The sequence below is a fragment of the Apteryx rowi genome, unplaced genomic scaffold, assembly GCF_003343035.1.
Source record: "Apteryx rowi isolate R43461 unplaced genomic scaffold, aptRow1 scaffold_457, whole genome shotgun sequence".
Lineage (NCBI taxonomy): Eukaryota > Metazoa > Chordata > Aves > Apterygiformes > Apterygidae > Apteryx > Apteryx rowi.
In genome coordinates, this window is record NW_020450713.1 from 671,003 (window position 1) to 698,696 (window position 27,694).

General features: G+C 41.2%; 1 protein-coding gene across 12 annotated transcripts in view; it reads left to right on the top strand.

Annotated features, from left to right (window-relative positions):
- The window catches only part of LOC112971787 (amyloid-beta A4 precursor protein-binding family B member 2-like), an 82,096-nt gene that overhangs the window by 13,233 nt on the left and 41,169 nt on the right, over positions 1-27,694 (top strand). For 9 of the 12 annotated variants that reach the window (XR_003255460.1, XR_003255462.1, XR_003255459.1 and 6 more), the window contains one exon: positions 26,983-27,095. The exons of the other annotated variants lie outside the window; for them this stretch is intronic. The gene's annotated coding sequence lies outside the window, so the exon portion shown is untranslated. The remainder of the gene's footprint in view (positions 1-26,982; positions 27,096-27,694) is intronic. 12 annotated transcript variants of the gene reach the window in all.

The window sequence follows — 27,694 nt, forward strand, 5'->3', positions numbered from 1 at the left end:
AGAGGATGGAGCCAGACTCTTTTCAGTGGTGCCCAGTGACAGGACGCGAGGCAACAGGCACAAACTGAAACACAGACACTTCCATCTGAACATGAGGAAAAACTTTTTCACTGTGAGGGTGACAGCGCACTGGAAGAGGTTGCCCAGAGAGGTTGTGGAGTCTCCTTCTCTGGAGATATTCAAAACCCGCCTGGAYGYRATCCTGTGCAACGTGCTGTAGGTGACCCTGCTTGAGCAGGGGGTTTGGACTAGATGATCTCCAGAGGTCCCTTCCAACCTCAACCATTCTGTGACTCTGTGTAATGATAACCTCGCTACTGCTGTGATTCTGGGAGACCCAGCTGCCATTTACTCCTGGGCTAAGGATACTATATGTGGAAGGAGCAAGACAGTGTTAACTTTCTTGGACCTTGAGAGGTCTGAGAGGTTGGAGAAGATGCCTTAGAACTAGGCTGGATGTGAGTGAGGAAAACGTTGCAGATATTGCTGCATGTTTTGAAACGTCTGTGAGGCCAATGGAATGCTTCTGCTGGGAGATCGCCTGGCCATGCTGTGCAACCGGAGGTGAGTTCAGTCCCCATTGCCACTCTGGGCCCCTTTAAGGAGCACACTCTGGACTGGGTGCAGCAGCTGAGCAGCGTGCTATTTTGGGTAGATGTACGCAGAGGGTGGCTGTTTGCCTAATCCATTAGTGGGGAGGGTGCTAATGCTCTGGAGGATTCCTATCATTACTGTAATGTAAATAAGCCTGGGCTTTCACAAAGCAGAGCCTTGGCATTTGTAATGGAAAAGAAGCAAAGGTGTAAGGTGCTGGTGTGGCCTCACATCCCACTGTGCAGTGGCTCTCAAAACCCTGTAATGTTGTCCCTGAGACTATTGATGCTGAGATGGGAGCATATAAGCTGTCTAGAAGGAACTGCTTTTTGAACTGTGGGGCGGCTGCTGGCCTGTGTGTGTTTTGGATCAAATTATTGTTGGGCATTTGTGTGTATCTATCTATCTCACTCGCGCTCTTGTTTTTCCCCCCTCAAAAAAGCTTCTAGATGCCTCTCTCAGTTCTCCACCTCCCTGCCACTCCTTTCATTAGCTCCAGCAGGGACAGCCTGGGTCTATTCATCAGGTAGAAAAGGGGATGTTTTTCAAGGATGCTCTAGCCAAGGTCAATGAGACAGACTGGGAATGACTCAAAATAACTTCAGAATAACTTTTTTTTGTGAGGAAAACGTAGTAAAGAGTGCCACCTAAACTGTTGGTGGTTGAGATTCCTTCAGATGTGATTTAACATGTCCAAGGGTCGGGGGGGACCAAATATATGAGAGAGCTTTGCAGTGTGCTTTTCAAAAGGCAGTGTTTCAGCAAAGGCTGTTGTGCTGAAGAAGAACAGAAGTCTGTAAGCAAAAGTTTGTTGTGACGAGCGTTGCATGAGGCCCGCTTTGGAAGTGTGGCGCTGAACGTGCCGCGGTTGCCCTTGCAAGGTGCAAGGGGTTCCTGTGCCCGTGACTGGCAGCCATCTCAAGATGGCCATTTATCATTTTTCTCTGTTTAAACAAGTTAGTAGCATTAGACTGGCAGCAGCAGGGGGCTGGGGGAGGAAGGGGGGAGCTGAAGTGCTTTGTTTTCCTTCCGTGATGCTGAATTTAATTGGATTTATGACTTCAAGGGAGAACATAAGCCACAGGTAGAAAATGCATTCCAGTTTTGCTTTATCAAACAAAATCAGGTCAAGCTCTTATTTATTTTTTAATTTATTATACCATGTAATGTTATGCTTTATTAGTTTGAAGAAAGCACTTTCAGTGAAACAGAGTGCTCATTCATTGGCCTCCATATACTCCTGAAACCCTGTGCTTTGCAAATGTCTTCTGTTCCGCAAAATTTCTGTTTTCCTTGTTTTTGGACCATTGCCTAGTATTGTCATTTCATGCCTGTGACATGAAGTGGTGAGTTAAAACAGGGTGCCTTTGTCTCCGCTCAGATGCTGCCGCTTCGAGCGGGGAGCTGGGGACGGGGAGGGGATGGCTGGTGCTTGCAGGCCCCCAGAGGAAATGGGCAAAATGGACCCATTCATGGGGCCCTACTAGTAAGTTATACCTTCCCGAGTTCCTGTGCACTACTGTTTTGTTTGGCTGTGTGAATTTACTGAGCTGTTAAGAGCTCCTGGCTCTCTGTGCTCGAGGGCGTTTTTGGTAGTGGGTCCTGGAGTGCCTCTGCCATGGTTGCTGCAATCTCTGGGCTGCCATGAGTGCCTAAAGCTCACTTGCTACAGGATTGCTGATCAAATCCTGCTTGCCCTGTATAAGTGTTGCTGAATCCAGTTGAGGTTGTGTTGAGTGAGCTTTTGTGGTGGCAGGCTTGCTTCCCATGGTACATAGATTCAGCTGGCACAGCAAAAGAGGGTGGCTTTTGAGATGAAAGAGTCCTCCGCATGACCCCTAGGTAGGCACAGGACAAAAGCTGTGGCTGCTTGCTGCTGCGTGTTGCTTCTGGGCAACAAGAGGTGGAATGTGGCAAAGAGGGGTTCTTGCTATGCTGTGTTTAAAGTTCTCTTTCCTCTAGTTATTTTTGGGTTGTCTCAGTATTAGGTAAACCTCCAAGTATTCTTGCTGGAGTTGAGTAGTTCTCACAGTCCTGCTCAGTTTCACTTGGGAATTGTGGATGTATTAAAAACTCACAACAAAGAGGAGGAGGATTTCCTCTCTCCTTGGTAAAAATAGTCTTTAGCTAAGGAGGAACTGGAATTCCCACAAGCTTAACTCAATGTATTGAGTGGAAATTGTCCCGCTGAGAAGTGTTTGCGGCAGACTTGCTCCTGAGCTCCTGGAGGGTATGTGTTCAGTACCGTCTCTAACAGCCGAAATGCTGGGAGGAGAGTGGCTGTAAGTGGAGTGTGGGAGCACTTTATATTCTATAAAAATCAGTTGTAGTTGACTGTTGATTACTTTCTCTGGCAGTTTGGGAAGTTAGTTTCTGATGTCCAGGACTAAAGACTAACTGGTATCTGGGGCTGGTGTCCTTTTTATCAATGAAAACTTTTTTTTGTTCAGTAAATTAATCTTTATTATATATGAAGATTACAGGAAAAATGAATGTTGAAGTTCAGTTCAGCATTACCATTGTTTATTCAATAACATTAATATGACAGTGTGGATCCATTAAAATTCCCTTCAGCCTTTGTAGGAGAGCTGCAAAGCTAGAAGACTGTTAACTTTTGTTCTTTATTTCTTTTACAGTTTCTGACTCTTATTCCATCAATATGTGTAGTTTTGAAAATACAATTTTTATGCTTGTGTTTTTTAGCAAGCAAGTACTTTACTTTCCTCTCTTGGCTTTGCAGTTTTGGAATACCAGGAATAGTGATATCATATGATCCTGCAGTTTTGATTTATTCTCCAGACCAGACTGGAGACCAGACTCTTTTCAGTGGTGCCGAGCGACAGGACGCGAGGCAACGGGCACAAACTGAAACACAGACACTTCCATCTGAACATGAGGAAAAACTTTTTCACTGTGAGGGTGACAGAGCACTGGAACAGGTTGCCCAGAGAGGTGGTGGAGTCTCCTTCTCTGGAGATATTCAAAACCCGCCTGGATGCAATCCTGTGCAATGTGCTCTAGGTGACCCTGCTTGAGCAGGGGGKTTGGACTAGATGATCTCCAGAGGTCCCTTCCAACCTCAGCGATTCTGTGATTCTGTGATTCCTCTTCCCTTTTGCTGACTCTTGCACTGGTAACCCCATTTGCTGGGAATTGAGGACTTGGGTTTACATATATTTCCAGTGTTAAAGTAGACATGCTTTGCACATCACAAGAGTGGTGGAATTTTGTTTTCACCTTTTTTAAAAAATATATATATTACACTTTCTTTGAGCTCTGGTTATTTATTTACAAAACAGAGCAATTACGTTGTCCTCCCTGATGTTTTATTATCCCAAAATTAGTCCAGAGGCATTTCTGTAGGAGGACTTGATGGAAAAAACCTATGTTCTAAACAGGCTGTATAGATCTGATAACTTGAGTTGCTTGTGCTGACTCCAGAGTGTTTACAGTAAATTCACCTTGTACTGGAACCTTGTGAAAGGCTGTTTTAGAAATATAGTTTGATTATATATTGCAGTACACTGTTGCTCTTTTCAAATGAGCTGTTGGTGTTTAATTAGCAATGCTACCTCTTAGGATAATAGTGCCTTACTCCTGCAGCAGGTACTAATTSTTTACAATATACCCAGTCCCCGATGTACTAATAGACTAGAGGGAGAAAAAAAGTTTTGTCTCTTTCCTCTGTGCAAGTTGTGTCTTGACAGGTATGTAAGACAATATAATGCCAAAAAGTGCAATTTTTACAGGGATTGCTTGGTGTATAATGCATACCTGAATCCCATTCTGATATTATGCGAGTCAAATTGAACTGGATACTTAAATAAGTTGTCACTGCATGAGGAGAATTCCATAAGTTAAACAGTAAAGACTCAACTCTGTTTTAGTCAATAATATGCTAGCTTATTGTTTCTTCCTATTTAAAGAAGAGTTGCAGTGATAGTCTGTTTCGGACCGTGGCCATGAAAACATTCAAAATATGAACCGTAATCCTCTGATTTACTAGTTACTATAGAAATCTAAATAAAGAATGCTTTGCAAATGGTGTAAATATAGCACCTGACTCTTATAGTTCTTACTTTCTTAGAAAGATGTGCTGCTGTTTGGATTTCTGCAGTAATTGATTAATTAAAGGACTACTGCATGTGCTCTGAAAGGGCTACATTTACCTTACTGGCAAAGTATTCTCAATATTAGATTTTAACATTAATCTGTTGCTGAGATCAGCAGTGGTAAATGAGACCAAAAAGGCTGTTTTGCATGTGTGTTTTTTTAATAAGGGCTGCAAAATCCTCTGAARTCTCTGCTGATTATGAATGAGTCACCTGCAGAACTGGTGTTCATGCAATTCCAGCATGATGTGACCCAGGGACATACGTAGCAGCCAGCTTGAAGTTGCTTCTAGGAACTCAGGAAACAAGAAGTCTGAAGCGTTCTGCTTTTCTGTGCATGTCTTGACCTCTTACCTGGTCCAGCTTTCGGCACAACTCAGTGTATAGCCCAAGGAGAATGGGAACAGAGGGGAGCTGGATTTTGGGTTGCTTTGACCTCAAGGTGATGTGCAACAAGGCGTGGCACTATCCAGGCCATTCTGTCTTAAGCCAAGTTGGTTTGTGATCTAACATTGCTTTTAACAGATGAGAGGAGTTGTAGTGTACAGCTGCTCCAGTTTTTCTCTCTCTGCCCTTTAGAGAGTTGAACAACAGGTGCAATATGCATTCCTACCTGCTGGGAGCTGCCTGCCCTTCTGCTCCAGAAGGACTGGAAGATAGCCTTCTGCAACAGAAAACGCTGTCTCTCTCCTGGTGGCAGCATTGTATTTTTGTCACTTTTTCATTATTTTCTAAGTAAATGTTAAGCCATTTTTAAAGCAATCACTGTGACTTCATCAGTTTTCATCTGTTTCCAATCATTTGGTATTATGTAAATAACTTTCATATTCCATTGATTTTCCTAGAGCTGTCTAGCTGGTAGTAATAACCTCCTTGCAGCAAGAGAGCTAAGCATGTAAGATGAGTTTCCATCTGGTGTTGGTTTTGGCTTAGTAACAGGAGTGTTTGCATTTTTCCAAAGTAGAGGGTTTTTTTCTCCTGATAATTTAAAAATTGAAAATGCAGAATGAAAATTTAGTAGTTTCCAGAGCCAGAGCAGATCTGTGCCCTTACATCAGCACAGAGCTGAGCRGACCCAAAAGCCATGTGCACCATGTTATGCATGGGCAAACTGGGGATTTTATAGGTAGCTGTGAGCTGGTAGAGCTTCCCAACCACTCTCTAAGCCGTGTGCCTGTACTTCTAGGATGCTGAGCAGTTGGAAGAGAGTTAGGGCAGAGATTTGGATTTGCAGATTCTCTAGTATGGTGGTGATGATTCTGGTTGCTGGATTTAGCAGGGCCCTCAGTTTTCAGAGGTCTACTTTTCTTTYTGATTGGGCAGGATGAGAGCCTGTCTGTTGTCCTTTGCCTCTGCGTTGCATGTGCCTCAGATGGCAGCGGGGCCGCAGCGGGCGTTCCACCTTCATGTCGCTCTGATGTGGTCTGGCCCACGTGAATAGCTGTGAGTGCTTCCTTGGGGAAGCTGGGTTGCTTCCCGTGAAGGATCGGTGCCTGGATGTTTGTTTGAAAGTGATGGGCAATGGTGCAGGCATCCTTCGCAGTGGATGGGACCATTTCCTTTTGGGGTCAAGCATTGGGTCGTTCAGATATACTCTTGCTGTTGCTTCCAGACAGGATCCGAGGGAAGTATTTATTACTTAACAGGAATCATTTGATAATGTTGTGAGTCTGTTTTCCTGGTGTTCATGCCAAAAGAGAAGTAGTTGTTTCCACAGCGATTTACCAGACTTCTGTGATAAAAAAGAAACTGATCTGTACTCAAACTGTTTTTTAATGGATCTGCAATTATGTTCTTTTTATTCCATGTTGTGCCTTCTAAGAAGCCAACTCAGCAAATCTAGCAGTTATTATATTAGTTGGCTGTTGCCAGTGTGTTTAGGTGCAAGCACAATAGTATATGGTGGAATTAAGCTAAGCAATTCTCTTTCTGTAGATCTGTGCTAATATGGTGTTGAATTTCTTTTTCTCCAGTAAGTCATCAAAATTGTAAGGAATTCTCACTGAGGCTTAATACATAAAAGTTAAATTTAGATAAAACACTGCCAAGTAACTATCGTCTAACACTAGTTCACTAATAGAAACGTTACTTGAAATACACTTAATTGCATTTGAAACAATTTCAGCTGTAAATGAATAACTTTTTTTTTTAAACCTTCAGGCTTATACGTGCTGTCTAGCTTGCCTGACTGTCTATTTCCGTCCATCCTCACAAACAAATTTATTGTTTGTTCTTCAATTTCTTCTACAGTTATTCAAAACAACCATTTCTTAGGTCAAGCGCTCTCTAAGTTCCTCTCTTCAAAGGAACTGTGATTCACAGAACAGTGTGAAATGTCTAAACTTAAGATGAGAAAATGAAGATGAAAATCTTCTTTTAATTCCCAGCTTCTGACTTAAATGAGAGGTCAGTGCTGAGTGCATTAGAAGATCTACCTGCAAAGCTCATAAGCCATGTCAAGGTGCACAGAAATGACTTGAGTGTGGAGATGAGTGAGGAGGTGGAGTTCTGCTGCTTTCAGAGAAACGATACTGCTTTTTCTGTTCTGTATTTATTTATATTCTTAATTACTATACCTTGGAGCATTAAGTGAAATCACTGAATGTTGCAGCCCTGTGGTTTTAAGAACTGCATATAGTTCTGTAAGCTGTTCAGTTATCAGCATTGCAGAATTTAAGACAATTTCAGTTGAATCCAATTGTAATTGAAGCCAACAGAAGATGTGTGTATTGGTACAGAAGCTTTTATGGGAAAGGAGTTCTCACAGATTAAAGAGCATCCTTTTAGCCAAATGGCTTTGAGTAGGATGAAAACTCATGTTATAGTTAAGCCAGTGAGTTACTGCTGAGAGGGACTATCCCTATTCCCTTTCTTCCTCCATGTTGGGTCATATGGTCCTGCCCCCTTGTCTTTGCTAGAGATCTGGCACTTTGTATTTAACTCCCAGTGTTAGATCAGAAAAAGAAAACTGGGTCCATTCTGCTCCCTCAGAGTAGAGCTTGGAGCCATATTCTGCTGAATTCGTTCTCTATATGTGCTCCCTATGCAATTAAAGGGGTGCCAGAACTGGTGCAAGAGAAGCAATAGGGGTGTGAAGCCTCACCTTAATCCCCAAATGGTCTGTGAGGCTCAGGGCGTATGCAGCAATTTACAGACATGCCCACCAAATAAATGAGAACCCCACTGATTAGCAGCACTCTTGAAATCCAAATAGTGTTTCTGTGAAAAGGGAGAAGGACCCCTTGCGGAGAAGGAAAATTGATGTGTACTTCTGTGATTTCACTGGATACAACTGGGTCAGATTTGAGGTATATTAGATTTTTCCAGAAAAGTCAAACTTCTTGAGGCATGGGAACAGATGATCTGTTGGGGCTCCTGAAAGCTGAAATTACCCAAATTTAACAAAGACCTTGAAACATAGTGGGTATTCATCTCCATTCAGCACTTCATAGCAGGTAAAAATAAAGCTTTTTACTATCACATCCTTAGTATCCTGTGGGATATTGCCTTTGCTGCTATTCCTGTTCTGTGCTTTGGTTGGCTGGTAATCCTGTTGCTTATTTTATGCCTGTGTTGCTGGTGTGAATTCCCAGAGGTATTAGTCCAGAGGTATCAGTCCCTTGGGTTTTCTTTCAGATGTGGTAATGAGGAGGATGCTGTCTGTATGCTTCCTGGTTGTATGTTCATGTGAAATAGTGCGGTGAGAAAGGTAAACAGGCACACACGGGTACAGAACCCAGCTGCCCTTCCAGCAGCAGCCTCAATCTGTTTGTCTTCCTCTGACAAAATAAATATACACTAATTATCGCATTGATTATATGGTGTAATCTCTTTATTCATTTTAAATTGCAGCAGTTCGGTGTCATCACTGACTTAAGGATCTTTGACTTCAGTTTGAACTTGGGCTTTTGGAGGTATCAAATATATATATTTGTAGTTATTGCAGTATAGTATATATTTGGAGACATCAAATATATACTATACTGCAGTCATCTGTCAGAAAAGAAAGTATTGCAGAATGTGAATGGATTTTGAGAATAAAAGTTATTAGTCCTTCTCTGGTGTAACCACCAATAGTATAGAAATTTTGTGCTGTGGAAAACTTTCCTGCTCGTATTGGGTTTAAATTGATCATCACATTTGACGGCTATTCTGACAGCCAGTTCGTGCAGTCAGGTGTGGTGCAGCTGCAGTGTCTCAGCAAAGAGCTAGGCTGTTCTGCAGGAGCTTAGGTCTCTCCCTTATCCCTGAACGTGAAAGGCTTATCCTTTTATGCAACTCTGCATCAATGTTAGGTGCTTTGGAAAAGCCCGTGCAAATAGATGTGTTTCGATTAATTTTATTTTGTTCTGGTAGATGTTGTGCTGTAAGGATCTGTTTCTATCCTTTCAAGATACAGAGAATCATTTTCCATAATTGCTAAAGGAAAACTGTGATTCCTGACATCTCAAGAATTGATCATTCCTGAGCTGCTTTTATTATTTCTTGATCTAAAACAAGAAACTGACTTCTAACTTGCTGCATGTTTGTGCACAGCTCGACCATAAAGCAGTAAAATGAGTAAGAGGCCAAACTATCCTCTCCTGAAATGTCTTGCTGTTGGGGAATTGCTTCTGTTGTTTGCAGTGTTAATTACTAGTGAGCTAGTGCAGTAATTACTCACAAGACCAGCTCTGTTTACATTAAAAAAAAAAAGTGGTAACCCCTTACGTCCTTCAGTCACGAACTCCGATACATGCATTATATCTTAGTTTGCAAGTTGTTCTCTTTCAGCTTTGTTGTTGTTAACRGTTGTGTTTTATCAAATAGAATAACTAAATGGATGACTTTAGAAGAACTGCTGTTGGCTTGGGACCATTTATAGATCCTTGGTTTTTCTAAGAGTTAATCTTAACCTTAGCTTTTGCTCAGTTCAAATGTGAGTACTGATTGCCTGTTTACTTACATCCCTTGAGAGATTAAATTGATACAGTAGATTTTTCTTCTTATTAGCTAGTCTAAATTACTGGAGGGGGTGCTTCATTTATCATGTAAAACAATCTTCATACAGCTTTTTTGTTATAAAACGCCTTACCTTTATCTGAAACGAARGAGACCATAAGAGCACAAAATAACATATAGAGATTATGTTTACTGATGATGAAGCATACTTGCTAATTACCTTTCATCAGTGGACCTGGAGATGCTTTGCAAACTTTCAACAAGCCTCTCCTAGTCCTATAAACTAGGAATTATGAATACGGCAGCAAATTGTATTGCAGCAGTAGATGACAGTAGGCTTTTCCATGATCCTGCCTGCCTCATGTAGGCAGGTTTGGCTGAATTCCTGAAGATTTGTCCTACCTTGCAGGGGATTTGGCATAAGAATTATTAGTCTGAGTCTTCTCTGGCTGCTGAGGCTTTCTGTTGATGAGTGACATGTGACTTTGTTTTGGTGTGTCTCTTGCCGCATCCTGTTTGCTTCTTTATCAGTTTGTTGTACCTTGCCATAGTCCTCTATTTAGAAAGCTGTGGAGAGGAGGACACTTCTTGCTCAAGTTTTTGTGCACAGGATATATGGAGGGACAGAGCCTCGAATCAGCATCAGAACAAGAGTTATTAATCCGTCTGCAAAAGACATTACAGGTTGTCTTGGGTTGCTTAAACACACCTGTCAATATGCTGAAGGTGTTATTTGTGGTGCTTGTGTTTTTTGTGGTGGTTTATAAACCTTTTTATAAAGAGTTTAAATAGTTTGTACCTGGTAAAAAAAAATCACTATTAACATTAAAAGAAAGTACTTTTCTTCCAGTTCTCTGAGCTATTACTGTGTTTAGCCTCAGCTATGATTTTTCTTTAGCTTAGTATTTAAAGAACTCTAAGTGACTGCTTCAACTGATATATCCAAAAATACAGATGACTGTAAGTATTAGGTAAGTTGTGACAATACCATTTACGTTCTGGAGAGTTTTTTTCTGAAGAGATGTTTACTCATAGGAGTCTCTACTCACACAGCTGCATGGTTACAGATATTTACTTTCTTCCTTTCTTGAGATAATGATTCAGCTTCAGGAAGTCTGAGGTTGGGTTGGAATTTCAAGTTGGAGAAATTCTCTCTCTCTTTTTTTTTTTTGTGCTGCCCAGCTTGGGTGCTTCTCTGCTGGGCAGCAAAAGAGGGGCTGTCGTACTCGTTTATCATCAGAATAAACAAAAAGTTCTATCCTTGCTAAACTGTAGTTCTGAAGAAAAGATTAAGGCTTTAGAAACATATTGAGGCAAAAGAATCTGACTTTTTAACGCTATCAAGTGATATAAATTCACTTGTCTTAAGATCTCTATAGTATCTTTCTGTCTTTTTTTCCAAAGGTAATCAGTGTTCTTCTGTTATCTCCAGTAGTCACTGTAACTTATTCTTTTTCTTTTTGCATAAAATCTGACTGCCACCTTTAAGAATGACCTGTTAAGAGGTTTATTTGGGAGAGGGCTCTATTGTATCTAGATATGGCTGAATATGCTAAATTCTGTATCACAGGAAATCTGCAGTAAAAAGGTGTGTGTATGTGTGACTTTTTTTAGATTTATTTTCTATTTGTTGTTTTATTCGCTAAGATTTAGAAAAGGCTTTGCTTGCGTGATGGACGAATACAGAAGAAAAGTGTTTTCAACAGTTCTTTGTGAAGGAATTGCATTTGTTGCAATTACGCAAAGGTGATATGGTATTTCAAACTTGTATGGTATCTTGTATCTTCTTCAGGAAGAGATGGGCTTTGTGTAAATTGAGTCAAATTATGCCATCAGTCATATTTCATATGTCAGAAAATTGGTGTTAATTTTAAAGCAACAGTTGTACTTTTTTTATGTAGTCATTCTTTAAAACCAAACAGCACTTGTTTGGAAAAGGCAGACTGATACTCTGTGTATTTATAAGCAGCTACTCACTGTTCTAATATAATGTGGAGGTTAAACTCTCCAAGAATAAATTTTGGAATAGTTGCTATACTGAGATTTTGAATCTGCGTTGTCTTACATATTTAATTATATCCATATTTCTTAGAAGATATGACACTGAAGCATGCAGTCTTGTCTATAACTGTGCTGGGAGCCCCTATGTCAGCAACACAGAATAGCTGCGTTATCTGACAAGCTGTAATAGAGAAAGAAAATAACAGTAATTAGATTTCATGGTATTTAGCCCTTTGCCATGAATTCTACTTTTTTTTTTTTCTTCTACTGGATGACCTAGAGTTTCTTGTGTTTTTATTTCTTCATTTTTTAGCTGTAAGGAAGTGGTTAGTGCCTTGTTCTCTGTTGGTTAGGATGTTGTTAAAGCCAACGGTACAAGACGTGTTGGTTTATAATTTGTTGAATGGCACTGGAGGCCTGAAAAGAGTCAAAAAGCGCAAGTAGAGCCCTGACCCAGAATCTTGCCTGCTGCGAAAGCCTTGCGTATCTGCTGGCACATAAGCAGTCTGTGAGCAGACTGCAGAAATTCTGCAAATTTAAAAAGCAAAACAAACTTGAAGGAAAACAGGACTGTAACCTTAGCTTTTTGCATCCTTTAAAAGGTATCCCTTCACAAGTTTTTTGTCTGTTGTAGTGTTGGTGTTAATCTGTCCCAAACTTACTAAAGTGAAGAGATGTTTGTTTAGGCTTGTTGACTTTTTTTTTTTCTTCCTGATAGTCTGTCTATTTTGAGAAGTATAAGCAATGACATAAGGCACGTACCCAGCAGAAGCAACAAGTGTTGTTTCTGGTAATCACTTAGAAGTATCCTCTACCAAGAGGGGATGGAGGTAATTCTGGCAAGGTCTGGACGCCCCTTCCACTGCTGGGTGCAGGAACAGGGCTCGGAGGGAAAGCAGCTCCTGCCCTACCTGGGAGCCTTGTTGCCTGCCTCACCTGAGATGGTGCTAACGTGCCAGATGGCTCAGTTAACATTTATTTCCTCTCTTGGAGTCTGTTTCAGTTAAGACATCATGCTAAAAATCTTTGCTTGGCTTGTGCAAAGCCCAGTCGTTTCCTCCCCTGGCTGTCAGGATCCACAGAACCAGCCCAGTTACGTTTTGTGGGTTTTACAGAATTTTTGTAAGCCTTTGAGATTCTTGAAGGAAAAAGAAGGCAACTGCATGCGTCTCTATGTTCCTTATTGCTGATTTCTTACGTGGAATCGGGAAGAGAAGCTGCTACTGCTGCTGCTTTTTGCTCTGTCCACCTGAAGGGCATGTTTCACTTTGTCTCAATTAGGGATACTCATGCCTTCTAGTGGGTATGGGAGCTTTTGTGTTGTATGTACGTAGTATTGCATGTTTTCCACTGGTTTGGTACAGTCATCTTGCAAAACAACGAGTAAAAAAGCTTGTGTCTTTGCATTACTTGCTGTATGGCAGTAACTGGGCTTTTTTAATAATCCTGTACATTAGCATTTAAACATACTTGCTTGTCATATACTAATTATTCCTACATTACCCAAAAAAAGGTATAATTTGAGTTGTTTACTGTTAGCTTTTGAACTCACTTAAAGATAGTTTGCTAATGTTCAAAGTACAGACAGAAACAGGAATAATTGGAAAGATTATCAGTAACACCCCGAAAGGTAAGGTGGCGAATGACCAGTAGCATGAATGTGCTTAGATTATTAAAGTGTCCTTTCAGATTAGGATTTTAAATACACATCTGTCTTGCAGTCTTTTATAGAGGCTTCTTTTTTGAAAAAATGCATTGATTTCTTTTAAGACTTGATAGTTGGCAAATGTGTATGCAACTGGAAAGGAACATAAAAAAATCACTGGTGTTAATGAGGGAAATGATGGGCAGAATCCCAGCCCCACTGATTTCCCTGGGAACAGGCTTTGGCTGCTAGCTACTGCTACAAACAAGGCTCTCCTCATTTATACCAAAACGCCTGCCATTGATTTAAGACTCTGCTTAACTTAGAGTAACTGAAAGTGCCGTTGCCTGTGGTGCTTTTTTCTTCCCTTCTCAAGGCAAGCAGAACACTTCCTTGTTTTCTGTTATATTTCTAAGCTTAAGCTATCTTTAAAGGTTGGTGCACTCTCGAGCTTTATCTCTGTTCTGACTGCAATATTACTGTGGTTATTGYACACGCTATTTGACTTGCAGTAGTACTGGCATCTCTTTGTCAGGCAAATACTTTTCTGACCAGGTGTCCAGTGAATAGGCACTCTTGTAATGTTTCCTTACTCTCTTTTCAAGTGAAACCCATTGCTGCCCTTCCCACCCCACCTCCTGCATCTGCTGGAGCCCCTAGGACTTCTGGATATTGCCCAGATGTTTCTGACAGAAGGTGTCTGTGTAAAAATGCTTGTTCACAGCTCGTTATTGTGGACAGCATATGCCAGATACTTTTAGATYATTTTGGGGGGGCTTTGCTTAGACAGAGGTTGGGGACACCCTTCTTTTCTATTGCTGTGTTTTTAGCACTGAGCCATGCTGTGACAGTTGCTGCATGGTGATTCTGGGCTTTCAGAGGGGAAGACCCATTTGTCCGTGCTGAAATTAGATCAGGCTCCTGACTGGCTTTATTTGAACCCTGTCTGAAATTTATAGGAAGCCGTATGTGGATTTCAGTGAGCTTCAGGTAAGTCCCTAGTAAGAAATGTGATGGTGTTTTTCTGTTTTTAAATGATAATGAAGATTGGCCGGGATAAGAGTCAAACACACTGGTAAGGTAACACGTGTCATCTGGGTCATCAGTGCTGGTGGTGCTCTTAGCCTGTTGCAAGTGTTAGATATGACATCTTTCAGTGAGGTTTAAAGGCCTGATGAGAGATTACGGGCACAGCTTCGCATTATTTTAAACAGCTACACAGTTAGGTGGTTAGAGGCCGTCACCAATGACAACTGTTAAAGATTGTCCATCTTCTTCAAACCACAGCAACACAACTTCACCTCGTCCTTGGCACTCCTGTAGCCCACTGTGTGAGTTGATTGCCTTGATGACCCAGCTGAAAACTAATCCCTAAAAAGAAGAGATGAGCTTCCAGTCTGCCCAGCTTGCTGATCCGCCTCATCACGTGAGTGGTGGAGCCAGCACAAGGGACGGAGTGGTCATGCTGCTTTCGGGTAGTGATGAGATTAACCCTTAAAAAATAAATTGGATTCCTGCCCCAACTGCTCAGTCCCCACCAGAAAGCATAACTCTGGCCCAGCTTTTATCCAGATAACCCATGGCTTTGAAACCTCCCTGCAGCCCCTGCCTCAGGGTCAGGAGAGGGATGACCAGCAAAAGAGGGAGGAAGGCAGTGATGGGCCAAGCTGTGGTGAGGACAGGCTGGGGAGGGTTGCGCTTGAATTTGCATCAGCTGCAGCGTGTCCTGTCAACGTGTGATTTTTATGGGACAGCGGAGCCAGTCTATAGGCCAGCTGCTGCTGAAAGGGACAGTTGGCTTAGGTCAGTGGAGATGTAAAACTGTACCCTTTCATAAAGCCTTTCACCGTGTCGGCTGAGGAACAGCCGCGTTTCCTTTTACTTCCTGCAGCCGCATTTATGTGGAGTAATTCCTTAAGCTTGAAGTCACCACTACATATTTGTACTCAAAATTCAACTTGTCAAGCCCAGTATTTTTTTTATTCCATTTCAGTTCTGCCTCCATGAAATTAGAGATGTTTCCAGTTTATGCACATTTTTGAGTTTATATTGTGCTTAATAGAAGTACTAACTTTTACTATCATTACTGACTATGGAACAAAGTTGATGGTTTTAAATGAAGACTCAAAGTAGCTTGGCTTTGCAGGCATCTAAAATGTGTGTGAATATATATATATATATAAAAGTCATATATGACACATATGACATATATTTATATATACGTTTTCTAAAAGGCACTCTTGGAGCCATTGGTTCCCTTGCCATTAGTTCTGCATACAGCCAGCTTCCTATCTGAGCAAACTGGAAACAATAGGAATTCTTCCTCTAGGTTTGTGGGGACTTCAACTCGGGTTGTAGTTGCTCGCTTCTCATAGTGTTTTCTAACAACTTTTAACAGCTTTTAGGTTTTGAAGTGTCTGATAGAGTTTTAATGTTCTGATTTTCAGGTGGTCCTGCTTTCAACCATCTATGTTAAATCTTGGTATTACTGTGGTCACTGACTTTATTCTTAAAGTTGTCAACCAGCACTTGTACTCTAACAAATTCTGAGACCTCTTAGAGGTGGCATATAGAATAAAAATATTTTTAAGCCCAAACTTTTTGTGGATTTTAAGCTCCAAAAGAGTTTCAAACTTTATTTTTCTAGTTGTGGCAAGACAATCTGAGTTCTGTGAAATCAGTGGCTAAATTTCAGTTGATCTACTGGAGGCTTCCACAGGCCTTTCCATCAGTACTGCAGCTCACCTTGTTCTGGCTATTACATGCTTCATGTCTTGTTGTAGAGCACCTTCCTTCCAATTTTTAATTTTATAAAACCTTGCATCTTTGTCACAGCTTAGTCAGAGAGGATCAATACACAGAAAAACTCCAGAGCTGTTCTGTCACTGACAGCAATTGCTCTCAAGTTTCCAGTCATTATAGGCACGCATTTAATAAGCTATCAAGCCTCTACATCTCTACTGAAGAGGTTACGTTTTTGCTTTGTTGATTAACTTACTGTTTTGAGTAAATTTACAGCCTATGGCTGCTGCTGACCCTAAATTCCTGCAGTATTCCTCCAAGCAAAATGCTAAACATAGTTTACATTCTTGATACAGTACAAATGGGTGTGTTGGGAAATGGTAGGCGCTAAGACAAAAGTCATGCATATTTAGGATATTTTTTTTTTATTGGGGGGGGAACAGCCTTATCCTGTGTTAGATTTAATTTCGAAGCACAGTGTTGATTGAGATCCCTCTTACTGTGGTTATGTATGCTGCCCCTCGGTTTCTTGTTAGCTTGGATGGTTCTGCGTAAACTGGAGAACGTGGGGGAAAAATCAATGTGCTTTGCTGGAATCTAAGCCTTAGTTTAAATGTAGGAATAGAAGGAGGTTTTCATCTTTTCTGGCTATGAATAGGGGTATAAGTGAACTAGGACAAGGGAACCTTAGGATGAATTTTAATTTTGTTAGCTGTTTTTGTTGCTTTCTTTTGAAGCATCTGGTAATAGCTACTGTCAAGTCTGTTCTGACATGGTATTTCCTGTGTTCTTAAGAAAGTGGCTGTGGCAATTTACAAGATGTTTTACTGTAGACTCAAAAATATTGCTCTAACATGTTAACTTCTGTAGTTTAACATCTTGGTATTGATGTGAAGTGTAAATATAACCATTTGGACCTATAATCAAGTTGTGTGTAATGTCCTATATGACAATTTCCTTCCAATTCACGAAGTTCGTTCAGAAACTTTCGGCTTAAACAAAGACATAGCTGCACTATGTGTATGAGTTTACAAAAACACTTGCTAATAAAATTGAGCTCTTAAAACCTTAGGAATGGAGAACTTGGGAAGAACCTGAATGAGCACACTTTGGGCACAGTAATATAGTTATGAACTACTCTGCAGGCTTGTTGTCGTTATTTTGTTAAACAAAAATACATTTTAAGTGCTCCTGTTTTGAAAGAGCTTCCTAATCACGTAACTGCATTTCTAAGTTTGTGGTTTGTTCTTGTGTTTTGTTTTGGGGGTTTTGGGGAGGGTGGAGGTTCACACAAATAAAATGGAAAAAATCACCTTGGAATTTTTTCGTTTATCCTATGAATAGTTGCCACATCCTGACTTGTGAGTGTGTAGTGTTTCTTGGYTGTGAGATCACACGTGAACAGGAGTCACTACTGAGATGTTACATTTTGACAACAGAGACATTGAAGGCTGTCCTTCAGCATATAGTTCTTTGGATGGCATATTTTGTCTGTGACTGTCAGAAAGGACTTTTCAGTTAAGAACGTGCATGTGTGTAAAATGGTAGAGCTTGGCTAAATTTAGGGGAATGTACTTCTGAAGGCCATGGGACTGTTTTGGGAAGCTCTGAACAATTTGCTGCGGAGATTTAGTGAATGCTCTTCTGAAGTCAAAGTAACGCTTTCCGTTGCTCTTAGTAATTTACTTGCTCTAGACAAAAAACAAATGTGTAATATGTAAACAGCACATCTGTCTATAATGACCAAATATCTTGTCATGTGATAGTTATCCTTGGAGTTTGCTCTTTAGGTAATGGTTGTCATGACTCCTCTGTAGCTGATGATTTTGTATCAGTTTGTCCTCTTAATTTTTGTCCTGTGGAATGTATACTTCTTTTTTCTCCTTTGCTGCAATAGCTAATCTTTTTTTTTTTTTTCCCCCGCCCCCCTCAAGAGAAACTGCAGGATCTCTTCCAGCAGTGGCTTCAAATTGGTCAAAACCAAAAATAATACTGAAAGTACGGATTGCTTAGAAGTTTTAATCTCTTAGCTAATGTTCTGACACAGTAGGAAGGTGTACATTTGATTTTTGAAGATGAATAGAACGTTATTTTATTTCTGTCAGGTTATTGCTTGATTTCCTACCTCTGATAGGGTGATCAATTAATGATGGAAATACTGCATAGCATTAGTATCCTGCAGCCTTCACTTAAAAATATATATATATATATAAAAATATCTTTACCTTGGTGAGAATTGTGAGATCAGAGCTGCTGTATTTTTCATCTTCCTTACTTCCTTAAGATATCAACACTAGGTGGTGAGTCAGCAAAGATGGTTAATAAAGGAATAAGCTAAATTAGGATTTTTCCATCAACTACTAGCTATTATGAGTAAGAAATAATTCCAGCACTTGCTGACACTGTTTTGCTTAACAAAATTATTTAAGTTGTTGTATTTGAGATCATGGAGATAAGACAGATCTGATAATTACAACAGCTCTGGCTGGGTTCTGCTAAGCCCGTATGTAAGTGAGATATCCCAAATCCTTCATAGGTTTGCATAAAATGTTTTACAGTGGTGGAAGAAATAGTTGTGTAGTTTCTTGGTTGGTTGGGTTTTTTGTTTGTTTTCTAGAACTGGTATGACTGAGGCTTGTGACGTAGAGGAGGCGATGCCTTTATGCAGCCAAGCAGCTACTGTGCAAAAAGTTGTGACTATGTCATTCTGGTGTGCGGAATCAGTGTGATTTCTGTTTGTACACATTGCATAAGGCCTAGTTAAAGGTTCTTCRTTATCTCTTAGCTGGTTTTGAAGCCAAAATTATAAGGATTTGTAACAGCATCATTAAAATCATATGACTGCAACTGGAGACTTGAGCCTTTTATTCTGCCTTTTCTTTTTTTAGTGTGCAGTCTGAAAAGCTGCTTGCACTTTCATGAATGTTGGACACATCTTCCTATATGGATTTTCATACAGTCTGAAGCAATGCAGATATGAGACACTCTTCAAATGGCATAATAAAGCTGCAGTGTGAGTAGATGCCCAGGCTGATGGGCAAACTGGATGGAGGCCAGCAATACTAGCAGCATGGTCGGCTAAGCAGGACAGTTCAAGGCAGAAAATGCCAGAGCTGCCAAGCCAGCACTTCCGAAAGCCTTGTCCCCCAGTGCCATAGACATGAATTGCCTATGTGAATTGGTTGGCATTTCAGGTATTGAGGATACCTGTAAGATGAAGCATCCTGTGGTGTATTGCACAAACTAGAAAGCAGTGGTGTACAGCAAGAGCAGTGAGGGAGAATTATACAGTGGTAATAGTATTCAGAACAGGAACGAATAAACTTCTGCTAACTCATTAATGGGAGGATTTGTGCTTGGAGCACAGATAAGTGCATTTGTAAAAAGCAGCTGACTGAAATCCAGATTTCACTTCAATTTTGCAGTGTACTTTTAATAACCTGCCTTCCTTCAGGCAAGGCCACAAGTTAAGGCTGAGTGAGGCTCCATCCTTAATTCTTCCTGGTTTAGCTTAATGCTCTGTGAAATTGTCTTGTAGCTCAATGGCAGGAAAGTGTATCTCTTAGGAAATGTGAGTAAAGAGCTACCTTGTTGAAAAAACGGTCTTTCTGACTTGGTTTGTGGAGCTCTTCAGTTTGAGTAGATGAGATAATATTTTAACATCCTCTTGTGAGGGTATTTTGCATTTCTATTTGTCCCTAATTTCTTCTGCAACAAGTCATCCTGTTTTGCTGGGTTCAGCCTGTTAATGTATGTGCAGAAGAGGAGATGGAGAGAAAATATCCAAAGAGCGTAGCGCTCTGGAGGGGAAAGGAGAAGTTAAGCTAAAATGCTGCCTCCATATCCCATGGGTATGATATGTGGCAGAGTGCCTGAATCTCTTGCATTATTCATTGCCGTTGGCTTCTGCTGTGATGTGGGTGTTTATCACATGAATAGTAGTGCTGTGGGTTGCCRCAGAAAAGGTGTGTGTGACCTGAATGCTCATCCCCCACAGGTCTTTCTCTAAGTGACAGATACAACCTGGTCTCCAGTACTGTATGTCTGCCAAGAAGGTGAATCATTTGGGAATGTTTCTCCCCAACAGCTTCTGGATGGCATCTTCGGTTGCTTGCAGCCCTCACGGTTGCTCTCTGTCACATACTTTAGCATGAATTATCAGGCCTTCAGTTCCTTCCTTAAAATTTGATGCCTGTGTGAAAACAAATTTTGCTTCCTAACATGTATTCAGAGAATGGTTCAGCTAGCTGAATTGTACCCCATTTTGTGGGCTGTTAAGAGTAAGATCTCTGAGAGAAAGTCCAGGCTGCTTTGTTTTCAACTGCCAATTAGGGCATCTTTATTTCCACTTCTAATATTTTTTTTCATTCTTTTTAACTCAGCCACTTGGGCGTTTTCAAGGTGCTGTTGTTTTACTGCTTAAGTAGTAACAGCAAATCATGCTTTGGGCTTTGTGGGCTCTAAAGCTTGGGTCAGGAGGGATGAGCAAAAGGAAAATATGGCTTGGTTGCCATCCACTGGGAGGGAAACACGTTGCAGTGGTTGCGTGTGCTCTGAGTTAGTCTTCAGCTCTGTGTACCCCTTTGTGCATTGTGCTGTGCTTTCTTTTGGTGTAATAACCCAGAAACAGTGAGCCTCAACCCAGATGTTTTCTCAGGCAGTTTTGCAACAGCAGTTGTTTATCTGTGTTTGTTTTTTGCAAGTGCAACAGCAGGCATGGTCATAGTGGTGCTGGAAGCTGGAGAAAAGGGGTAGGTTTAGGGACAGAAACGGGGGAGGGGAGGGGTGGGTTCTGTTATTCAGGGGATGTTCATAGCGCTGCAAGCTGCCTGCCCAAGAAAACATGGGAATGTGTATAGGAGGTTCCTGTGTTCTCCTCCTCTTCCTTTCAACCACTGAAGCCTGTGCATGACTTGGTTTTGCCTGTTGTATTTGCAGAATTTCCCGTTTTAATTTAGAGGATTAATTGCTTGTTGTGGGGCAGGGACTCTGCGTGTGGCAGCCCAGCAGCTAACGTGTTCACGTGGACAGAATTGCCGTGTGGGCAGTAAAATAATTGGTGGTTTTACTTTAGAAATATGAGATCAAAAGGGTAGGTATCAGTAAGTACTAGGTAAGAAGCCTAAAGTAAATAGTGAATGAAATTGCAGCACAGATACTCAGTGGAAGGAATATAATAAATGGCTCATGTTGATGCTATAGTTAGAGCAAGATGAGAAACTATTTGAATAGCAAAATCTTCCTGTTGTGGTGGGTGGGGTATGAAACACAGCTGAGAGGTTGCTATTATAACTGGAGCCTGCCACAAAGATTTAAGACCATTATTATATTATTTTTGTATGTTGGATATATATGTCGAGGCTGAGGACCAGGACAGCAACCGTGTTTCTGGAACAGCTTCTTACCTTGCCTAGTTGGTTCAGCTTTAGGAAGCTTAATTACTAAACAGGGGAAATATCAATTTCCCCCAGGCTATAATGCTATTGTATTTCCATAATTGGTTTTGCTAGCAGGATATTATGATTTACGGGTAACTATGGAAGCAACACCAGTACGAGAACGCTTTGATTCTTTGCATGAGACCTGGCAGGACCAGGTGAGCTGGAGCCAGTGCTGGACAATGGGAAACGTTCGTGGCTCTGAGAAGCAGAAGTTGAATTCTGATGGGGTAAAWCTTGCAGCCGGAGGACCAGAATAACGCCCCGACGTTTGGGAACGGTATGGTGTATGAGGAGGTCTGTGTAAATAACTGGGGGGAAGGAGGGTGGCGCTTGCCAAAATGAAAATACAGACTTGATCCAGAGTAGTTTGAAATGGAAGTTTCTTAGCTCTGCCCTTCTCTTCTCTAATATTTTTTAAGAAGCCTGATAATTCCAGCAGTAGGCATTGGAAAGTCATTTCCCAGAATTTTTTTTTTAACCAGGAAGGAGAAGGGTGGGACCTCCTCCTGCAAATAATGCTTGACTGAACCTCTTAATTGGTTTGTTGCTTTTTTCWCAGCTCATAAATAAAATGGTGCCATTTGTGTTTCAGTGTTTTAGCCACTGATTGTGAAAGAAATGCTTTTGAATGTAATGAAATAGAATGGTAAAAGCGAATGCCTTACTCTCCCCAATCTTCCTGACCTTCAAAAATTGTGCTTCAAAAATTTGGGAAGTTTAAATACCATTTAAATGTTGCTCTTTTCCTTTCAGCCCTCTAGGGCAGTAAGTGAGTTAATGTGTAAAATACTTCTTTCTGTGGATTTGGCAAAAACTGCTGTCAAAGAAGCCAAGGTATTTTTCCAGATACAAAAAGGTAGATACTAAAAATGTCAAGAAATTCTTGAGGCTGTGACAGCAACTTTCTCCCCCATGCCTTCTTTAATGACTCTCTTGCCCTTCATTATGTCAGGAAAATCCTTCACGTGTGCCAAACTGAAGTGCAACTTGTTAATGTGCCTGCCAGGGTTCTTGTTTTAAGAAAATCATCATTTCTGTTTGCTTGTTCTTTTGAACTGTTTCCAAACTAAGGCCCCTAGAAACAGGAAAACAAACCTCAGCTCCTTCTCTCCTCCATTCCCCAAACAAAAAATCTGGTGTTCCCAGGGCGGTTGCGTTAGACTTACCAGGGCGCTGTGTAATAGACTAGAGTTAGAAATTGGTAACGTACTGTTCAGAAGGAAAGAAAGAAAAATTCATCCCTGAAATAGATGACCATACTGTACTTATTAAGTATTGATGATATATTGGACTTTTTCCATTCTTCTATTTTTAAATTGGAGGAAGAAGTGGAAATTTCCATTAAGAAAGGTGCAGTGAGATCCTGCACTTTCTGTTTAAAAGGCAATTTGAGGCAGAGTTCCCAAATTGCTAACATAAATGCAGCATACCTGCACGTCTGTGGAGGGAACTGGAGTATGAAAGCTGCACCAGTTTTATAACTGTACTATATGTTGAGTACTGCACATCTATAATATCCACAAATTCTCCTGCTTAAGTTCATAATTGTGCTTTAATTCTAAAAGCACAGAAGTTGGGAAATCTATAGTTATTGTTCCCAGAGCAGCTGTATCCCTGCCAACATGCATGTTACTGATACTACACCCTCCCAAGTTCCTCCCCACTGCAGGCATGTTTGCAGGATATTAGGAACATATAGCCATTATTTTAACAGATACAGGAGGAGCAATGTAATCCTTAAAAYTTGTGGTATTCCCTAATGCTAACAGGTGAGTTTATTTTCCTACCAAGCATGCTCCTGAGGGGTGGAAGCAGAAGAAAATCCGTTTCTGGCCACAGAGACGACGTCCCATCACTGACCTCCTGAAGCCCAGGCCGGCCGCTCTCTGCTGGGGCCGTTGAAGAAGCAGCCGCCCTCCGGGGAAGGGGGAGACCTGATGGGCAGTCTCTTTATTTTGTCGGAAGCAGTTTCTAGACTAAGTGGATTTAGATTGGAGCTTGTTTAAGCCTACAGAAGTAGATTTGCCTGCACATCTGAAAATCTCACTGAAATGGTTTTGCCTAATTTAAAGGCAAGAACAAAAATGAAATTTCATTGCTGCAAAACATACTGTTTGTATAATATGTGCTTCAGAGAGAAGAATTATTGAGGCATAAAATCTATTTCAGTACCAAATGACTCCTCTTTAAGCGTGGCCACAGAAAACCTGTCTCTTTTCTATGTAAGCTAAACTTAAAAGCTCCTTACCAAAAGCAAGGAGGTTGAAGAGGGGAAAAATCAAACCTGATAACCTTCTTCCCTCCTGGCTAGAAGCAGCCAGTCATGAGCACGCTCTGCAGTGGGGAAAAAGCTGCAGCGATTGCTATCTCAGCAGATTCTTGCTTAACCTCAAGGAAGTAGCTGTGGTCTGAGGGTTAGAAATTCGCAGTGTGTGAGGAGCGTGGCTCAGGTGGAGGTCTTGCTCTGTTCTGAGAAATCTGCAAAGGTGGACTTTGCTCCAGCGTCTCGGCCATGGTGATGGCTCCCAAACTTTCTCTTTGCCAGCTGGTGTTTTCTGTTTGTTTTTAGATTTTGTTTTGTTTCTGTTTGTTTCCTTAATTGCAATTCAGTGACGTGCGTGAGATCATGTCGTGCGCTAGCATCTGACAGGTCAGCGTTCCTCAGGCTAGCTGAGGAATGAATTGCAGGGCTGTGTCCCGTGGAAATCCAAGTGTAAACGGCAACATCTAACCCCATCTTAAGCATTTATAGCTGTCATTCCACCTTTATAAAAGAAGGAAATGGAGTCTAGTTAATTCTTCAAACTATCATCTAGCTGCCTTTCTGCAAGCACTATTTGGACTGGCCAGTTGTTTCTTTCAGCTAATTGCAACAGTGTGTTCCTACTTTGTCATCTGGGGGTGGTCAGTGTTGGTGATTCATTTTCTGTGGAGGATATCACAGCCTGCCTGCTGTCTGCCTTCCGATTTACTGCTTTTAATGAAGTCCTAAATGAACTATTCTAGTCTATATAGGTCTGGGAGACTGACCTTGCTGCAGTGCTGGCTGTCTACGGGTTTATTTGGGAGGTTAAGATTTGTAACCAGKAATAAAATAAAAGAATTCTTCCTCTCTCCAGTCCTCAATGATTGTTTACAAGCTTAGCTTTGGAAGTGTTGCAGGCAGTGTGTTAAAAACGGGGGTGGCGAGGTGGACATGTTGTGCAGGATATGGAGAGAAGGGAAGGGCTGTAAGGAGGAATAGTCCCAGCTGGAAAATGTAGCATGTTGGGCATGCAGTAGCACTGTCTCAGGAATTTATGCCACAGCTACTAGTATCTTGTGGGGTTTGAGGTCAGATGTGTCTTTATTCCTGCTAGGAAGAATTCATACAAGTACTTTTTAAAGGCCCTTGTGTAATTCCCCTTTCTCCCCGAAGCTGTGATTTAACCATGTTTTATCTCCTATCTATCTTGGAGGGGGGGAAAAAAGAGCTATAAGCAGCAGTTTTGTCTCATAACTGAGGCACTTCTGGAAATGTCAACAACGTTGCAAAAATGTCATTGGCTGAGGCTGCAGGTAATGGCAGGAGATTTCTACCTTGACTGCCCGCTGTTTGCTGGAGGACTTAGTTATTCCTAACTTCAAGAACTGTATTTTACATTTTAACCCTTAGTATGATCTCCCGCAAGGAAGAAGCTCCATATTGGAACTGGTTGCTGACCCTGTCTTAGTTTGGATTGAAATTGTCTTGTTTCAAAGATATAAAATGCTTTTTGAGTTGTTGCCTTTTTTTTTTTTTTTAACGGAATTAACCAATGTTTGCAGTTACACTAGGCTTGGTCCAGAGCAAATTGTTTCATTTACAGGAAGAGGGCTAACCACAGAAATAGCCATTCCAGCACAGATGTATCCATCTGCTTGACTGTTTATCTCACAAAGAATACCCTTAAAATCATGATGCGGGGAAAAAAAAAAAAGGTAGCGCATGTGCCCAGTCTGGGGAGAAGACTGGAGCTTACTTATCCCAGAAAATTTTGTTTATATAAAACCTGTGGATCTCAGAAATGGAAATAAATCACTAGTTTCTTGAAGTTGTCTTGGTATGCAAATGTTAATGTAATGTGTTTTCTCTCTCTCTCCCCCTCCTCTGTCCCCTCCAATACTGAAGTCTGATGCTCTGTTACAGAGGGCCATAACTGTGCTTGCTAAATGGGGTTAGAGGACTAGTCTAACAAGTGCTGTTCTATTTCCTCCCTCCCTCCATGACCAGTTTAAAAACAAAACAAACCCTATATTTTTATTATTAACATAAAAATGACTATTTTCTTGATTTCTTTGAAGAGTTTTAGACTTAAAAATTATATTTCATCTGGTTTATAAAAAGGTTCGTTTTCATGTTTCCAGATGACAAATACTATTTTTAAAGAAAACTTTTTATCTCTCATAAATGATCTGTTCTGTCTCAGTACTTTCTAGGATTTATAGTTCTTGAATTTCTAATAGAACAGGGAGAGGAAAAACAGATCTCTCTTTAAAATGGACTATAATTTAGCTTGATTTAGAGTCTGGCTTTTGCTTAAACGGAAGAAACTTTCTGTTAAACTGTACAGCAGATGAGATTTGGATCTTCAGTCTTACATATTTACAGATGAGAGAGCAAATATAAAATTGAATAATACATTAAATTCTGGAACATAGTTTGAACYACAGGTCTGCTGATGCTGATGGAGTATGTTTTGATGGGGAGATAACCTGGCTTCTGTGACTGTTTGTGGCAAAGATTCCAATATATTTTTGAGTACTAAAAGCCACAGTGTTGACTTGCCCTTTTACCAGAGGGCAAAAGGATTAGGATCTGACTGTGATACAGCATACAGATTTTGCAATAATAAACTTGATGTCTCCTGAACACAAACAAAAATGAAATGTATTTTCTACATATAGATTATGAATCTGCTATTTGTTGAGAGGTTTTTTTGCTGCTTTTCTCATAAATTAGGGTTCATCTCTCTTCTAAAGTCGTATGGGTATTTTCTCACTGATAGTTAATGTTTATGTATGGGAAAACCACAGGTTTGTAATGCAGTGCAGAGGGAGAGAGAATTTAAGGTGAGTTTCACAGCTCCTATACCTTTCACGTCTGAGCTGTCATAGTCCCATAACAGCTTAGGACACCTGCCCGGTTTGGGAAGAACCTTTTCCTCTACTTATATTTTAATATATGGATCCAGGTGTCTCTACCTCTGTTCTGCACCTATGTCTCCTGAGTGTGTTGTTTAATAGGGGCATATTTCAAGGGGCCAACGAAGGATGTCTATTTTGATTACTTGGGTAACTTGTGCTGCTCTTCTGGTTCCCTGATTTAGGTTCTTTTCTTGACTCTGGTACGGTGGAGGGTGGCAGTGTGTGTTTGGGGTGCAGTTAACTTTGACCTTCAGGAGTCCAACAGTTTTCATTTATCCCTCCTTTACTTGCTCTCCATAAGTAGAAACTCTAATACGTGGCATACGTTTTTGTTTTGCAGCCTTCCTGACTTCTTCAGTTTGAGCTGAGAGTGTGCTGTGGGTGCTGGTGCCAAGGACCTGGTGCTTTTCGTACAGGCTTTCCGCCACTGAACAGGAAGAGTTAAGTGGTCTGGTATGTGTCAGGGTCTGCTGAGGCTGGGGAACCTCCTTTGTGGTAGAGGGAACAGGGGGTATCCATACATCTGTTAGTATGGACGCTCTCTTACTGGATTTCAATGTGCTTTATATCAGAAGTGCAATTTCTGGTGATACGTTTAACCAGTTCTGTGTGGGTCACAGAGTGGGAGGGAGACAGAGAGGGCAGCCGGGCTCTGCAGCTGCTTCGCGTTACTGGCTGAGGCCATCTCCATGAAGGGATCTATCCAGTGGCAGGTTCCCAAACAGCCTCACGAACTATGGCTTTGTCTCTCTTCTCATGCAAGCTGACAGTCTGGATATGCTTCCCAGTGCGTGACRGGCCACAGGGCTTCTCATGTTCAGAAAGGAGATTTTTGAGAGGTCTGGAATTGTCTGCCCAAAAAGAAATTGCTGTTAGCTGGGAGACTCAGGCTGGGGTCTCTGTAGGTTTGTCTGTACTCTACAACCAGTTGTGCTAGCAGAGCCCTGCAGAGAAACTGGCTGTGTGCTGACAGAGGGAGGGACTCTCTTCCCATCAGGATTGCTTTTCCACCTTCCTGAAATGCATTAGCCAGCCTGCAGGGGCACTCTTCT